This window comes from Loxodonta africana, chromosome 9 (assembly GCF_030014295.1).
Source record: "Loxodonta africana isolate mLoxAfr1 chromosome 9, mLoxAfr1.hap2, whole genome shotgun sequence".
Taxonomy (NCBI): domain Eukaryota; kingdom Metazoa; phylum Chordata; class Mammalia; order Proboscidea; family Elephantidae; genus Loxodonta; species Loxodonta africana.
The window spans coordinates 21,298,183-21,316,329 of record NC_087350.1 but is presented as its reverse complement, the minus strand read 5'-3'; the positions used below and the strand labels follow the sequence as shown (position 1 = coordinate 21,316,329).

General features: G+C 43.9%; 1 protein-coding gene across 6 annotated transcripts in view; it reads left to right on the top strand.

The window, feature by feature from the left end:
* The window catches only part of DAPK1 (death associated protein kinase 1), a 223,117-nt gene that overhangs the window by 79,065 nt on the left and 125,905 nt on the right, over nucleotides 1-18,147 (top strand). The gene's annotated exons all lie outside the window — the stretch shown is intronic.

Here is an 18,147-nt window from a genome sequence, read left to right as displayed (position 1 = left end):
TATAGGGTTGCTATGAGTCGGAATCGACTTGACGGCACTGGGTTTGTTTTTTTTTTTTTTTTGGTTTATGTATGTATAGGACAAGTCATAGTATATGTCGGGTTTGGTACTCTCCACAGTTTCGGGCATCCAGGGGTGGGGGTGTTTCTTGTTACATATTCCCCACGGATAAGGGAGGACTACTGTAACAATGATGTTTTGATGCACGTCGAAAAGTAGTGCCTGTTTGTTATTACAAACCATTGTATGGACCTCAGATTTTTAACATAATAGGTTTTACAGTGGTTGGTTCATAACTACAGGTTTATGTAAGTTGGATGTTTGTAACCCGGGGACTTCCTGTACATGCTTTTATGTATTAGTTAACTAGTGCTGCTGTAACAGAAATACCACAAGTGGATGGCTTTAAGGACAGAAATTTATTTTCTTACAGTCCTAGAGGCTAAATATCAAAATCAGAGTCTTGGCTGTGTCAGTTCTTTCCTTGTAGGTAGTGCCAGGTATTCCTTGGTTCCTTGGCTTGTAGATGATACTCAAATGGCATCTGTTTTCCCTGTGCATATGTGTATGTCTCTGGGTCTAATCTGCTCTTTTTATAATTCTGCAGTGGTTAGGTTTAGGATCTACCCTACACTGGTATGATCTTGACTGATTGATACAGTACATTGCATTGTGGAAAGTGATCACATTATATTACATTAGCTGTAAGGTGATTGTAAATTACGTTAGATTACATCCACAGGGATAGTGGTTAGATTTCCAACACGTATTTTGGGGGGACACAATTCAATCTATAACAATTTGTGAAAGTACAATTAGTCCAAATGAATTTATTAAGCACCCACTGTGTGCAAAGATCTGTGGGAGTTGCTATTGGGACACACAAGTAAATATGATTTTAAGCTCCTTGAATGCTTTTGGGTTTAAGGGTCCAATTTGGAAGATAAAATGTGAACACATGCACTAATAATATCTTCTGCCAATCTGGGGTAGATTGCTACATTTATGATCCCCAAGGAATTATGCCCTCCTGAGTCCATGCCTCTTTGCAGTTCGGCTTTGTGGTTTTTCCAATCAAGAATTGGTGTGTATTTCCATTTCCCTAGATTCTGCACTGGCCTGTGATTTGCTTTGGTCAGTAGAGTCCTGCAGAGGTGATTGTCTTAGTTATCTAGTGCTGCTGTAACAGAAATACCAGAAGTGGACGGCTTTAACAAACAGAAATTTAATCTCTTGCAGTCTAGGAGGCTAGAAGTCCAAATTCAGGGTGCCGGTTCCAGGGGAAGACTCTCTCTCTCTGTTGGCTCTGGGGGAAGGTCCTTGTCATTAATCTTCCCCAGGTCTAGGAGCTTCTGAGTGCAGGGACACCGAGTCCAAAAGACGCGCTTCTCTCCTGGTTCTTCTTGCTTGGTGATAATGAGGTCCCTCTCTCTTCGGTGTTCGCTTCTCACTTTTGTATCTCAAAAGAGATTGACTCAAGATACAACCTAATCTTGTAGATGAGTCTTGCCTCATTAGCATAACTACCTCTAATCCTGTGTCATTGACATCATAGAGGTTAGGATTTACAACACATAGGATAATCACATCAGATCACAGAATAGTGGACAACCACACAATACTGGGAATCATGGCCTAGCCAAGTTGACACACATTTTTGGGGAACACAATTCAAACCATAACAGTGATGTGTGACTTTCAAAGACAGCCCTTGAGGGACCTTGCAGGTTCTGCCTTTGCCCTCTTAAAATGTTTCACATCATGGAAAGAAACTTTGTCTAGCCTCTTAGAGGATGAGCGGCCACATAGTGAGAGAGCGTCTCAGCCAACAGTCAGTGCACATCACCAGACACGAGAGAGGTCATTGGATGTAGCCAGCCCCAGCCAACCCCAACTGACCACAAACACATGAATGAGCCCAGTCAACACCATAGGAGCAGACAACCTGTTCAACTGAGCTCAGCCCATTGCAACCTACAGAATCGTGAGCAAGTGATTATAGTTTGGACCACTAGTTCGAGGTGGTTTTCTGTGCCCAGTAGATGACTGTTGCACGTTCCTTACATATGCCCTCCTTGCTGGCCACACAGATCTTCTTGCCAGTCCCCAATATGACACCGGTTTTGGAGACTTCTTGTCTCCCTTTTCCCTCCCTCATCATATCTTCAAGACCAAGATGCCTTTCCTGATTTTGCCTGTTGTTGTTAGGTGCTGTTGAGTTGATTCCAACTCATAGGAACCCCAAAGGACAGAGTAGAACTGCCCTAGGAGCGGCTGATGGATTTGACCTGCCGACCTTTTGGTTAGCATTTGGGCTCTTAACCACTGCACCATCAGGGCTCCAAATCTTTCTAGTGATGTTAAAAATCCTTAGTAGGAAGGTGAAGGACTTGGGGGAAAGGGAGAGAGTGGGAAGGGAAGGGGACTGTCAGAAGGGAATGACTTAGGATATCAGCAAAGGAAGGAAGAAGAAAACTCCAGGTATAACTGGATCCCATAAAACAGCACTTCTCAAACTTTAATGTACACACCAATCACCTGGGCGTCTTGTTAAAATGCAGGTTCTTACTCGGTCGGTTTAGGGTAGGGCCTGAGATTCTACACAGATGACACTTTGAGTAACAAGGCCATAGATAATAACTTACGTGGCCAAGAAAGATGATCAGTAGTAACACAGGTTCTCAGTGGTTCTTGACGATTGTACCCGTGACTGCAGTGTACAGAAGACAACTGATAAAGTGAGCTGGATATTTTTAAGGGTACAAATATGATCCCATAGATGTCATCCTGACTTGGTGGGATTATTCATGGGATTATAATATGGCAACAGTGGTGTGTCTTATTATTATTATTTTTTGGTTGAATAAAAGAGAATGAGGAAAAGGTATGCATAGGTCTGGCAGGTTGTGATTTGGGTACTGTTTGATGAGGATAAAGACAGAATGTCTTTATGGGAACACCAGCACATCTGTCTCAGGTGCAGTAAGGAATTGGCTCCACTTTCCTGGTACAGAAAACCCATCACAGAGGAGAGGCTTGATTGTGATGGGAGACTTCAGGGATCTGCACATTCATCTATGGAAAACTGCATTCTGCTAAAAGCGGAAGGTCTGATAAATATGTCATTTGCATGACTGATATTTGCATGTCTCCAAAAGTGGTGGAAGCATCGCGGGCAACTGCTAGCTGAACCTAATTCTCAACAACAAAGAGGAACTCGTTGATAATGTGGAAGGGGAGAAAGAGGCCATGTCATTGTGGGTTAGTAATCTACTGTCAGCTCGCTTTTGGCCGTTAGAATAGTATGTGTATATATATCCCTCTCCAAGATTAGGGCTCAACAAGACAGGAGGCTTTAAAAAAAAAAAACTGTAAACAGTATCACAAATGATTCTATTGAGGAGAAAAGGTAGAGGGAGATAAATATTTACTGGTAGAGGAAGTTTTTAAATAAGCTCAGATTGTTTAAGTATCTACCAAAAATAAGGCAGGGAGAATCAATTATATACGCAGTGATCGACCACATAACCAGCCTAAATCATACCTGGCCGATATGACAAATAGTAAATACAAAATAAATAAATAAAACCTTTGTAGAGCTATGTTCTGACCAAAAATAAGGATGGAATGGCATGTTGGTTGGGTTCCTAGAAGGATGAAGCAGTGAACACTGGGGAGTTGTCCCCATCAGGCCAGCCTAATTTCCTTACTTGAGAAGGTCATTGGACTGCTGGATCATAGAAAGTAGGGCATACATGGGATTTCAGCAGGGTGTGTGACCATGTCCCTCCTGAGATACATCCTTCTGGTCAAGATGGCAAGAGCATGAACCCTGTACCATGCAGGGGATGGTTGGGTGACAAAATGGCAAGAAGGCTGATGAGTGAAGTGTTTCCAGTACAAAGAGAAGTGTCCAAGAATTCATATTAGTAGTTAATTTGATGATATAGATGAAACGCTTATGAAATCAGTGTTCCTTCCAAATCCAATTATTATGAGATTAAAATGTACTCTTTGTAAAGGCAAAGGCGGGAGGACATGGTGGGCTTTGGAAATGCTTGGCCTTCTGGGTTGCAGGCGCCAAGTCAATCTCTAGTTGATTATTGTCTTGAATATGTGCTCAAATAGGCTGTGCAGCAGACCATCTGCTGTCTCCTCCAGGCTAGGCTGATAGGCCCGGGAAAGGAAAATCCTTCCAGAACGCAAACAACCTTCTAAACTGATAATAGAAGGGAGGAGAGGAGAAAAGGCCTGTGGGGAGCACGGAGGGCCCTGGAGGATAAAGAAGGAATACGTGACTGTCTTCTCTGCTCCTCTGTGTCTTCCTTCTTTCCTCTGTGTTTCTTCCTGTTGGAGAAAAAACCAGGCATGGATCAGGAGACGCTGGTCTAACTTGGAGATGTTGGATCAGACCAGAAGTAATGAGGAAATTGTGACAATGCGTTTTGCTGCCTCCCAAACTGATCTCTTCGTCTGAACACAAGCAGCCTCTTGGTTTTCACTGGCACGCTTGCCGCGGTAGCAGCCCTCATGAAAATTGCATGGTTCTAGATGCTGGGATTCCGGTTGCTGTCTTCCTGGGGCTACCACTCAGATTGCTATTTCCTTAACCCTGACTCCAGCCCCATCCAGACCTTCCCCTGCAGGGTTACCTACCAAGCCTAACTCAAGTTTTATGAGGAGCAGTCTTGAACTGATTGATAACAGTTGTTTACAAGTGCATACCTGCTTTATTGTTTGTAAATACTTTCATATTCATACTTAGTTCATTTTACTACCTATGGACGCCACAAGAAGCCACCATGAGTCAACAGGAGTAGTAGTGCTGAGGAAACCGAGGCTCTGAGGAGATAGTGAATGTCCAAGGTTTCACGGCTGATGATTGTTGTTGGCTGTTAGCTGCTGTGCAGTTGGCCCTCGACTCATGACAACCCTGTTCACAACAGAGCAAAACACTGCCCAGTCCTGTGCTGTCTGGTTACGGGTCACAACGTCATGATCCATAGGGTTTTCATTGGCTGATTTTCAGAAGTAGTTCACCAGGCCTTTTTTCCTAGTTCGTCTTAGTCTGGAAGCTCCACTGAAACCTGTTCAGCATCATAGGAACACACAAACCTCCACTGACAGAGGGGTGGATTGGCTGGGAGTTGAACCCGGGTCTTCCACATGGAAGGTGAGAATTCTACCACTGAACCACCACTCCTCCCCTCCCTCCCTTACTAATGATTAGAAAACAAAAGATGGGATTATAAATCCTATCTGGCTTCTTTATATCAATAGTTCTGGCCCTTTAGCAGAGTTTGCAAACTCAGATGCCTTGTAGGGGCTCTGCAGGCAGCCTTGGTGAGTGAAGCCAACCTGCATGAGGCAATAGGGAACAGTGAGGCCTTTGTCCAGGCACATGGGCCATCCACAGGGTGCAGCCATTATTTACTGTGAGATTGTTGCACATGAGACTGAGGCCAAGGCTGCCAGCTCTTCCAATTCTTCAAGCAATGCTAAGAATTAGACTTTTGCAGTATTGACAGTGAATACGGTTCTTTTCAAAACACTGTGGCTCAAACAAAAAACATCCAATACAAGCCTCCAGCTCTGATCCGTGGATTAAAGTAATACTCCTGGTGAGTGAAGTTTAGCTTCCTTTGAGGGTACTTGCATTGTAAAAGAGGTTGCTGAAGCAATTTCGTTTTTAATTAATGCATTCCACGGGGGAGATGCTTTTTCATCCATGGCACCCAGGGACTCGTAGCAAATCCTTAAGGGGAGCCCAGTCCTTGTCCTCAGAGTTGCACAAGGGCCTGATGTAGTGAACAGACTGTACAGAGAAAGGAGTTTGGAGAAATCAAGAATAGGAATGACGAATAGGCCACTGGAAGGAAGTGTCCACCTAGCAGGAGTGAGTAAAAAATATTTTGGAGGTTTCTCTTGAGTATCTGATAGAGGACAGCGTGTCTAGTTGTTTCATGTCTTGGGTGTGCAGCAGCATCAGTTTGCTTAGCCTCAGTGGTTCGCACCCTGGAAGCCTGTGGAATGTCGTTTGAACTTTAAAAGCCCTACTTCTGGCCCCAGCCTCAGAAATCAGGATTTGCTTGGTTTGGGAGCTGGGGTGGGCATCTGGATCTTCAGCAGCTTCCCCAGTGTCTCTGTGGTTGAGGACCACTACTCTAGGTCTATGGGGTTCAAACGTCATTGTGCATCACCTGGGGAACTTGTTAAAATGCAGATTGCTGGCCCCTACCTCATCATCAGAATCTGAGTGATGGCCCTGGAATCTGTCATTTTCAAAACCCTGCCTCCAGCCCTCCTCCAGGTGATCCGTGGCTGACCTAGCGAACGGCTGACGTAGTGAACGGTACTGTTGTTAGCTGTTGTTGAGTCAGCCGTCCAACTCAGGGTGCCCTATGCACAAGGTAGAGAATGCTGCCCGGTCCTGTGCCATCCCCATGATTTGTTGCAGTTTGGAGAGTGATCGGTTGTGATTCATAGGTTTTTTAGTGGCTGATTTTGAGTTTCAGAAGTAGATAGCCAGCCCTTTCTTCCTAGCCTACCTTAGTCTGGAAGCTCCTTTGAAACCTATTTAGCCTCACTGGCAACACGTAAGCCTCCACTGACAGACAGGTAATGGCCATGCATAGGGTGCGTTGGACTCCTGTGTGGAAGGCGAGAATTTTTTTAAAATTATGATTTAGGTGAAAGTTTACAGAGCAAATTAGTTTCTCATTAAACAGTTAATATACAAATCGTTCTGTGACATTGGTTGTCAACCCCGAGGTGTGTCAACACTGTCTCCTTCTCCACCCGTGGATTTCCTGTTTCCATTTGTCCGGTTTTCCTGTCTCTTCCTGCCTTCTCATCTTTGCTTTTGGGGTGGTGTGCCCGTTAGACACGTATACACAATTGAACTATGGAGCACGTTCCTCACATGTGTTATTGTTGGCCCTATAGACCTGTCTATAATCTTTGACTAAAGGGTGAACCATGGGAGTGATTTCAGCACTGAGTTAAAAAGCTGTCTGGGGGCCATGCTTTTGGTCCTTTTTTGTGAACTGAATTTTGTTCTACATTTTTCTCCCTCTCTGTCTGGGACCCACTGTTGTGATCCCTGCCAGAGCAGTATGGGACCACTGTTATAAAAACACATGAAAATATTTCCAAACAGAAAAAACAGTAGCCGGGCACCATCTAGTTTTTCTGGGCTCAGCCTGATGGAGGCTGTGGTAGTTGTGGTCCATTAGTCCTTTGGATTAATCTTTCCCTTGTGTCTTTGGTCTTTATTCTCCTTTGCTCCAGCCGGGATGGGACCAGTAAATGTGTCTTAGATGGCCACTCACAAGGTTTTAAGACCCCATTCGCTACTCACCACAGTGGAATGTAGAACATTTTCTTTATAGACTGTGTTATGCCAATTGAGCCAGATGTCTCCCTAGACCATGGTCCCCAGCCCTCAGCCCAGTGGCTCAGTTTCTCACGGTGTTTGGATGTGTCTGTGAAGCTTCTATGACTTTGCCCTGGTCAAGTTGTGCTGACTTCCCCAGTATTGTGTACTGTTTTACCCTTTACCAGAGTTACTACATATCTACTATCTAGTTAGTGTTTTTCCCTCCCCACCCCTCCACTCCCTAGTAACCATCAAAGATCGTTTTTTCTGTTTGGAAATATTTTCATGTGTTTTTATAACAGTGGTCCCATACAGTACTTATTCTTTTGTAATTGACTTATTTCACTCAGCGTCATACCCTGACATTCATCCATGTTGTGTGATGTTTTGCAGATTGATCATTGTTCCTTATTGTTGTGTAGTATTCCATTGTGTGTATGTACCATAGTTTCTTTATCCATTCATCTCTTAATGGGCACGTAGATTGTTTCCATCATTTTGTTAATAACGCTGCAGTGAACATGGGTGTGCATATGTCTATTTGTGTGATGGCTGTTATTTCTTTAGGATATATTCCTAGGAGTGGGATTGCTGGATCATATGGTATTTCTGTTTCTAGCTTTTTAAGGAAGCGCCATATTGTTTTTCGAAATGGTTGGACCATTTTTAATTCCCATCAGCAGTGCATAAGAGTTCCCATTTCCCCGCAGCCTCTGCAACATTTGTTATTTTCTGTTTTTTCCTTCATGCCAGTGATGTTAGGGTGAGATGGTATCTCAACGTAGTTTTGATTTGCATTTCTCTAATGACTAGTGATCGTTTACATTTCCTCATGTGTCTGTTAACCCCCTGAATGTCCTCTTTGGTGAAATGTCTGTTTGTATCCTTTGCCCATTTCTTAATTGGATTATTTGTCTTTTTATCATAGAGGTGTTGGATTTTCCTACAGATTTTAGAGATTAGACCTTTGTTAGAAGGCGAAAATTCTACACCACTGCCCCTTGAGCAGCGCAGTACCCAAGCACAGGCAAATACGGACATGAATACACTGTTTGCGACTATATAAATAGTTTAGTATCCCGCTTTTGACAAGCACTTGAAGGGAAAATAGATTTCCTGGCACAGATGTCAATTAAGGCTCGAAGACTGTGATTACCTAGGGTGTGGGCTAGAATCAGGGGGTCCAGCCAAGCTCTGGTTCGTGGAGGGGTGGTCCGCAGAATTGGGTCCTGTCAGATTCTGAAGAGATGAATCCGACTTGTAGCAGCGGCTTTCTGGTTAAACCCAGGCTTCCTCTATGAGAGATCTTCCAGTCCATTTATCTTGTGTTGCTGCTTCCTGCCTGGATTGGTGGTTTATAGAAGCAGTGCCAAACAGCTGTAAACACAAGCCTGTAAACAGTTTGTTCTCTTTCTGTGCTCTTTTTAAGACTCCCGAAGACAACTTTGACCATTACAGTAAATGAAGTTTTAGTATTTTCTTTTAATTAAAGGAAGTGCCATAGAGTACTAACTCTAGACTTCTGAATGTAATGCCTTTATTTCTGGCCATGTAATAATTGTGTTTCTGGGTCTTCCTTGGGTTTGGAAAACTTATGAAACCAAAAGCAGTTTGTTTTTCCCGTATCGGATTCTTATAACCTTTATCTTGAAGTTTGCATTGCACTTTGAATGTTGGGCTTTGTGTAACTGAGTCTCTTGCGAATTTTTTTTTTGGTTATTTTGTGATAAGGGAAAAATTTCTGTCAGTTGCAGTCCTGAAAAGAGAAGGTACAAACACTGCAATTCACATGTCACCAAAGGCTTTACAGACACTCAACCTCATTTTCCCTCCTGTATCTACCTGAGACAATTCATTCTTACTCTGCCTAGGCCCCTCTGGCTCATAGAAACTCCTTTTCCTATTCCAGCTTTGTGTAGTTGCTAACACTGAGATGCTGCAAGATGTCAGTTCACAAAGGGGGCAAGCCTTATGTTTGGGGAACTATTTGTATTACGTCTGAAAGTGGCTTCGATGTAAATCTGCCGTCTGTATCTTTTTATATTGTCAAATACTGTGCTTTAATTCCCAGAATATTGCCCTCCAGTTGAGTCATGCTCTTTTCCATCCGTTTTACCATTTTGTTAGGCAAATAAATAGCAAGTTGCACATCGCCTAGACAGTAGGGGTTTCGCGTTGCAGAACTGGGCTTTCTGGGACACCTACAAGCAGAGGAAGTTGTGCGGGGCGTGAAGAGCCTGCTTAACGCAGACCCCTCTTCTCATGGGTTTTGTGAACAGATTCTTTATGGAGAGGGAGGCATTACTTCTGGCAGCCATTTAGGAAATTTTCTTCCAAAGATTGAATTGCTTATTCAAAAGTCCAAAATGCCTAATTCCTCTGATTTGGGGGACAGGGGAGAGAAACCATTTAGGAACACATAGGATGCTAAGTACAGGTCTCAGTGACTTTTTTTTTTTTCCTAACCCAAAGTGTCTTATGCCGAATTTGTTTCCTTTGCTTACATGGTGGAACTGACCCCTAGCCGTCCTGATAAGGGAAGAATAAGTTAGTAAGCACCCTCAGGGTTCGAGGTGTATTAAAAGTCACTTGGTTTCAGTGAGCGGGGCCGGAACACCAGCCTTTTGTTTGCTGCTGAAAGTTTAGCACTTGAATTTCAGGTTGGGCTGTGCAGTTCATTAAGGAAAATGTGAGCGCCTCCTGCCAACGTCTATTTTCTTTAGGCTCTGAGAATGGGAGGTATTGTGTGTTCAGTGCACACGCACACAAAGCAAACAGTGACTTAATTGTGCCCTGGGAACAAAAGCCATTACCTGGGGACAGGATGGGAGACCCCAGGCTTCTGCTCAGCCCATTCCCTCTGCAATGCCAGTTTTCCTGGGAACCAGGGAGCAAGTGCCTCAACTGTTCCTGGTGTTTGCATATGAAATTGTAATCCACGGGGGTGGTTTCTCCTGATGCTTAAAAATTAGAGGAACGAGGCATGGTGAGGACCTGGCTTATTCTGAGGAGACTCATTGTTTAGGCCCTGAGACCCCCCCAGCCACCAACCACAAAGACCAGAAGTAAAGCAGAAGGAAGAGACTGAAAAGGGAGCAGAGAGAGTTTGGTTCCCCTACTGATCTGCCTCTGCAAAAGCGCCAGTGATGCAAATTGATGGTTGCCCCTTGCGGCTGCCCACCTGTCTGCCAGCAGTTCAGCTTTGGTTAAATCCATTTAAAAAAGCCTGTACACACTGTTCAGGCAGGCCAGGGTGAGAATTAGTGGGCGTTCAGCGTTATATGTGGATAATCTGCCCTTGGCGCTTTTACACATGAATGTGATGCCATTGTACTTGTTTAAATGGTGACAGGGTTAGAAGCCTCTTTTCTCCTGAGCGGGGCTCTTATGCATTGAATGTATTCCCAAAAAAGATGTGGTGAAGTCCTAACCCCCAGTACCTGTGAATGTGACCCTGTTGGGGAATATGGTCTTTGATGTTATCAATTAATAGGTCATACTCAAGTAGGGTGGGTCCTAATCCAATCAGAGTGCGTTTTGATAGAAGAGAATAAACACAGGGACAGAGAGAGAGAGAGAGAAAACTGGCATATAACCACGGAGTTTGGAATCCCCGGGTGGTAGAAATGGTTAACGCACTCGGCTGCTGACTGGAAGGTTGGAGGTTCGGATTCTATCCAGAGGCACCTCGGAGGAAAGGTCTGGCGATCTACTTGCAAAAAATCAGCTAACGAAAGCCCTGTGGAGCACAGTTCTACACATACACACATGGGGTTGCCATGAGTTGGCAACTGGTTTTAATTATAGAGTTATGCTGCAGCTGCAAGCCAAGAAACCTGAGGCTATTAGAAGCTGGAAAACAAAACAAAAAAGCCAAACCCATTGCCTTTGAGTCCATTCTGACTCTTGGCAACCCCATTTGTTACAGGGTAGAACTACTGCATAGGGTGTTCTTGGCTGTAATCTTTATGGGAAACAGATTGCCAGGCCTTTCTTTTGCAGTGCGGCTGGGTGGGTTCAGAAGAGACAAGAAGAGATCTTCCTGTAGAGCCTTGAGAGAGAGCATGGCCCTGCCACCACACTGATTTCAGACTTGTAGCCTCCAGAACTGTGAGAGAATACGTTTCTGTTCTTATAAGCTATCCAGTTTGTACTACTTTGTTATGCAGCCCCAGGCAGCTCAGACAGTAGCCAAGGATGTGCCGTTGGCTTGAGACAGCTTGCTGGTTGATGACCTGGAGTCTCTTCATTTCAGGACATTGTGTTTTCTTTTGCCTTTGGGGTATCAATCAAGACCAAGATTTCCAGTGTTCTTTGTTCATTGGGAAGAATGTTGTCACACCAGGGGTCAGGAATAAAGTGTTGCAGGCAAAAAGGGGTGCATCAGAATTTGAAATCCCTGTTCGCCCACTGGGTCTTTCGAATCTTCGTAAACTTAGACCAGTGAATATAACAGCTAACAGTAATAGAAGCCATATGTCTGTCAGTTTTTCGTGTACTGTGGTGGCTTGCATGTTGCTGTGATGCTGGAAGCTATGCTTCTGGTATTGCAATAACAGCAGGGTCACCCACAGTGGACAGGTTTCAGTGGAACTTCCAGATTAAGACAGACTAGGAAGAAAGGCCTGGCGATCTACTTCCAAAAAACTCAGCCATTGAAAATCTTACGGATCACGACAGAACATTGTCTGACAACGTGCTGGGATATGAGCCCCCTAGGTTGGAAGGCCTTCAGAATACACTGTGGCCACAACAGCGGACCTGAGCATACGAATGGCTGTGAAGGTGGCGCAGGAGAGGGCAACGTTTTTTTCTGTTGTACATGGGTCTCTATGAGGAGGAGCTGACCTGATGGCAGCTAACAAGTTGTAGTGGCAATAACAAAGCTACCATTTAATGAGCTTTCACACTAGATCAAGCCCTTTATATACATCACCTCTAATAATCCTCACAATAAGCAGATTTGATTTTTAAAGTGAAACAAAATGAAAAGCAGGTGTTTAGATTGGATCCCAGGACAGTGGTGAAACCCATTACATTCTCCTTGATATCATGACATCATAGATCGTCTACGCCAGCCTTTCTCACACCTGAGAACCCTGTTGCGATGCAGGCTCTGATTGTGTGAGTCTGTGTGGGAACTGAGATCTGGCATTGCTAACAAGTGCCCAGGTGATGCCGAAGCTGCCGGTCTATGGGCACGCTTTGGGTGGCAAGTTTCTAAAGCAGAGATGCCCGGACCTGGCTCATCATTGGAATCTCCTGGAGGGGGTTTGGAGTGCACAGCTTCCCCCTGCCTCTGAGACGTGGATTCCTTAGACACCAGCCTTACCTGTACCAGCAAACACCCTGAGGCCAAGAACATCTGTGACCTGCACAAGGTCACATAGTGAGAACTCAGCCTCCTGATACCCGGAACTTACTCTTTCCTCTCACTACCTCTGACCTCGGGTTTCCATCTTGCAGAGACAGAGCTTTGACTTCTGTTCCGCCTGTGAGAAGTGTGCAGCAGGTGCTGAGTCTGCTGGGAAGGAAGACGAGCCTCAGGTGACGTGGCTGGAAGTGAGGCTCACTCCCCCTGGACAGCTGGGGTGTTCGTCACCTGTGCAGATGTCAGCAAGAGGGAAAGACATGGACGTCTGCACACCTTTCTGCATAGGATACCTCCTGGTGGTGTAGTGGTTAAGATCTATGGCTGCTAACCAAAAGATCGACAGTTCGAATCCACCACCTGCACCTTGGAAACCTTATGGGGCAGTTCTACTATGTCCTTTAGGGTCTCTACGAGTTGGTATCAGCTCAATGGCAATGGGTTGGTTGGTTGATACCAAGAGAGGTGGAAGAATCTGAATACTTTTCTTCAACTGAATCATCCCAATTTAACAAAATAGCTGTCGTGTTCACAGCCATGAAGGAGCTCCTCTTGTAAGGGAAATCTAGGGCAAAGCAGGAGGTGTGGATGGAATGGATGCTCTGTGGGGCAAGGAGGCTCTTAGTGCCTAACCAGTCTTGCATATATACGTGTCATTTTTAATAGAAGATTAGGATCATAGAATGTATATAGGTACATACCTTGCTTTTTTACCTGACATTATTTTATGATAATTTTACATGAATTTTTTTGAATTCCATTTTAAGGTTGGCATAGATTGCACTGTATGGCTATATCCTGCCATCTTCCTCTGGTTGATCCACGCTTTTTTCCCATAAGTACAAATATTCTTATAATCAAGTCTTTGATTGCTTTTTGGGGTTATTTCCTTAAAATAGATTCCTAGAAGTGCAATCACTGATAAACATTTTAAAGGTTCTTGTGACACAGTGCTAAATTTGTTTCCAGAAGGGTTATGCCATTTTTACTGTCACTTCTCTGAAGGAGAGAGTGCTTGTTGCCTTGTGTTTCTGCTAATGTTGGTTGTTATTGTCAGCTTCCTGGGCCAGGCGGTCATGAATTCAATCACAGATTTCTCAACCCGTGTGTCTTTATCTTCCTTTTATCCATCTTTTGGAGTCATGGTGATTTTTCAGTGTCTGATAGCTTTAGCTTGGGGTTTTTCATCTTATCTCGAACTTTGAGCCCACCTGGAATTCTCAGCTCTGCTGTTCTGGAGATCCATCCAACCTCCTTGTATCTGGGCTTCATCTTTCATGCCTTTGCACCCTTTAACCCTTTCATGCTGTGCACACCAGCACATACCGTCTTGGTAACACTTAGCAGGAGCATATCTTCAAGATAGGTGGATAGATAAATGGACAGCTAGCTAGCTGCTGTTGAGTCAGTCCAACTCATGGCGACCCCATACACAATAGAACGAAATGTTGCCTGGTCTTTCGTTATCCTCATGATCACAGGCATGTTTGAGTCCATCGTAGGTAGACATTGTGCCCATCCATCTCACCAAGGGTCTCCCATGCACTTGTTGGCCCTCTGCTTCACCAGACATAATATCCTCCTCTATAGATTGTTCCCTCCTGATGATGTGTCCAAAGCAAGTGAGGTGGACAGTGTTCTGTTGTGATCCATAATGTTTTCACTGGCTAATTTTCAGAAGTGGATCGCCAGGCCATTCTTCCCAGCCTGTTTGTTTCGGTGTGGAAGCTGTGCTGAAATCCGTCCACCGTGGGGACCCTGCTGGTATTTGAAATCCCGGTGGCATAGTTTCTAGCATCAAGGCACACAAGCCACCACAGTATGACAAACTGACAGATGGATGATGGACACCTTCAAGAGGCCTGTAAAAATGCTCTGGGATATTACAGTAAAGTCATACATAGCATTAGAGTAAAAGTTAAATTATTCTGGATTACTAGGGTGTGTGTAATCAACTGTAGAGGTGATACTGTACCTTGCTTAGCTTTTTCCCCTCTTTCTCTCTCTCTCACACATACACACAAACGCACATACAAGCTCAAGTGCACTTCTTCAGCATATCACATAGGGAAGGCTTGTAGGTCTTCCAGTGGAAATAACCAGAGATCCATTTTCATGGCTGTCCTAGACAAATGCTGTTTGATAGAAGCACCCAATGACTTGTAGTTGTGCAGACTCTTCTTTCAAATTGAATGCTCATTGCTTAGGCAGAGGAAGAGGGAGAGAATATTTCCACTATGACATTTAACATCTTGCAGCCATAGCCACTTGCCACAGTGGCTAAGCCATGTAGGTCAAGCCAAGGTAACTTGTCTATAGGCTTGAGACCCTCTTAGGAAAACCTCTGTTCTGGCAGGGGCAGAAGGAAAGTAGTGGATAGTCATTGTTCTAATTCACTAGAATTTTTCAGTTCCAACTCAAGGCAACCCTGTGTGTGTCAAAATAAAACTGTGCTGTATAGGATCTTCGATGGTTGATTTTTTGGAGGAAGATAGCCAGCCATGCTAGTTGCTCCACTTTTGGAAGTGTAGACATCTGCTTGTCAGCTTGTGTTTCAAACGCTGTAGCTTAGAGCACCTGTGGTCCAGGAGGGATCACAGCAGCCTAGAATGTTAACAAAGGGCCAGCTGCTTGAGAATTCCAGGAATTTTGTATCATTTGGGACATGGAGAAGCCCAGGAAGAACAAGGGCAGGAAGAGGGATTGAACTCTCCCACTAAAGGGTCACAGCCACAGATGTACACTTTCTCTTCTATTTTGTTACAAAACCCAAACCCAAACCGAACCAGTTGCCTTCAAGTCGATTATGACTCATAGTGACCTTATAGGACAGAAAAGAACTGCCTCATAGGGTTTCCAGAGTGGTTCATTTTTTGCTGTTTAGAGACATGAGCTAACAAATGCTGCAGGAGGACTCCCTGGGTGGTGTAGACAGTTAACTCGATCTACTGCTAACTGACAGGTTGGAGGTTCGAGTCCACCCAGAGCTGCCTGGAAAGAAAGGCCTGTCTTTCTTCTTCCAAAAAATCAACCATCAAAAACCCTGTGGAGCACAGTTTTACTTTGACACACATGGGGTTGCCCTGAGTTGGAATTGACTTGTTGACGACTGGTTTAGTGTTGCAGAAAGGAACTGATGGTCTTACTTTTATCCCAAAGACTCCTAGATGTGTTCTTTCCTATCCATCCATCCTTCCGTCCTTCCGTCCTTCCTTCCTCCCTTCCTCCCTCCCTCCCTCCCTCGAAATATTTATTGACCCTCTACCACTAGAAAGTAGCCGCTTATGGTTCATGGTTTACTGACGCACAGCCTTAAGGTCCAACACAGAGGTGCATGTTAAATATCTGGAGATCCCGTAGTAGCCTGGTGGGAACTCATTGGGATAGTGCAGAATGTTTTTTGTTTGTTTATTTATTTATTTTCTATTTAAACTGGACTTGATGAAAAACAAATAGAGCATTATTCACAGTAGCCAAAAGTTGAAGCAACGCAAATGTCCATCAGCAGATGAGTGGATAAATAAAATACGGTATATCCATACAATGGAATATTATTTGGCCATAAAGAGAAATGAAGTTCTGATACGTGCTATGACATGGATGAACTTGAAAACATTATGCTGAGTGAAATAAGTCAGCCACAAAAGGACAAATACTGTATGATCCTACTTATGAAATATCTAGAATAGATAATGCATAGAGACCAGAGTTTATTTAGTGGTTACCAGGGGCAAGTGGGAGGGGGAAGTGGGTAGATGTTGGTTAAATGTGATGAAAATATTTGGAAATAGATAGTGGCGATGGTAGCGCAACTAGGTGAATGAAATTAATGTCACTGAATTGTTCACATAAAAATGACCGAAATGGCAAATGTTTTGTTATGTGTATTTCACCATAATTAAAAAAAAAAAAAAAGAGAGAGAATTAGCCAATAATACAACTTTATCTATTCAGAGACAAAAGGTTACCGCAGATAAAGAGGTCGAGGACGCTGGCAGGAAAAATCTTTAACTGTGAATCAAGGCACCTCATAGTTAGATAGAACTGCCCAGCTCTCTCCTTCCAGACAATTCCTTCCAGTTCCAAATTTGAAAAATAAATAAAGGAAAAGGCCTGTGGTTATAGGTATTTCATTTTGGGAGTGTGGTAGGCTAAAAGATGGCCCCCTCCAAAAATGTCCTTGTCCTAATCCTCAGAACCTGTGAATATGTTACCTTACGTGGTAAAAAGAACATCGCAGATGGGATTAAGTTTAGGATGTTGAGATGGGAAAATTATCCTGTATTACTGGATGGGCCTGAGGTCCTCACATGGATCCTTTAAGAGGGAGGCAGAAAGAGTCAGAGTCGAGGCTCTTTGGAGATGAGGGAAGAGGCCACAAGCCAAGGAATGCAGGAGGCCGCTAGAAGCTGAAAAAGGAAAGGAAACAGATTCTCCCCTAGAGCTTCCAGAAGGAACCAGCCCTGCCAGCACCTTGATTTTAGTCCAGTGAAATGGGTTTTAGACTTTTGACCTCACTGTAGAGGATATTAGCAGTAGCAGAGACAGTGGACCCCAGAGGCTGTGTTTTCCAAGGACTTCAGTGTTGAAATCCACACGTCCAGTGTGGATTTGTGGCTGGGTTGGCTTGTAAGTTAGAATTTGATTCTCTTCCCTAGTTGCCTTTGAGCCATTTGGAAGATAAGCTGTTCTGGGTCAAAAGCAATGCGTTCACATGACCAGCTTAAAATACAGCCATAAAACCTGCCTGACCCAACCGGCTAGGAAACTTGGAAGAAGTTCACCAAGTGAGAGAGAGAGGGTCAGCCACCGGGAACAAACCAGCAATTCATGTTATAACCTTCACCTGGAGTAGATCATGCACCTGGGGCCGTATGTATTTCTAAGCATTTATTCCCTCTCATTTTCTTTAATTTGAAGCCCTTGGGCTCAATGTAATAAGAAGTCTTAACTGGAATTTAATTTGAGCAGGGCCTTACGTTTAGAGTTCTGTACCAAAAAATAACTAAATGAAAATAAGTCCAAAAGGCCTTCAGAGCTATGCCACTTTAGAATAATCAACTTCATGCTTTCAGCAAAGATTTATTTTGTTATACTCCACTGGAACGTGGCCTGTACTAGGTATATCCTTCTCTTTCAGCTCCTTTCTTAATGAGCGTGAGTATCTAGTGGAATCTGAATTAAGTATACATAAAACAACACTCAAAGTGTTGCTAGAATGGTGGCAGGTTTTCTAATTTGCCAAATGATTTAAATCAGAGTGAAGTTGGAGGTGAAATGAGTGAAAGACTAGGTGTGAATAGAGAAGCTACCATCAACCTTTGGAGTCCCTAGGTAAATCTAACCTGTTGAGGCCCACTTGGGTCAGTTCTAACTCTTGAGGACCCTAAATTTAACA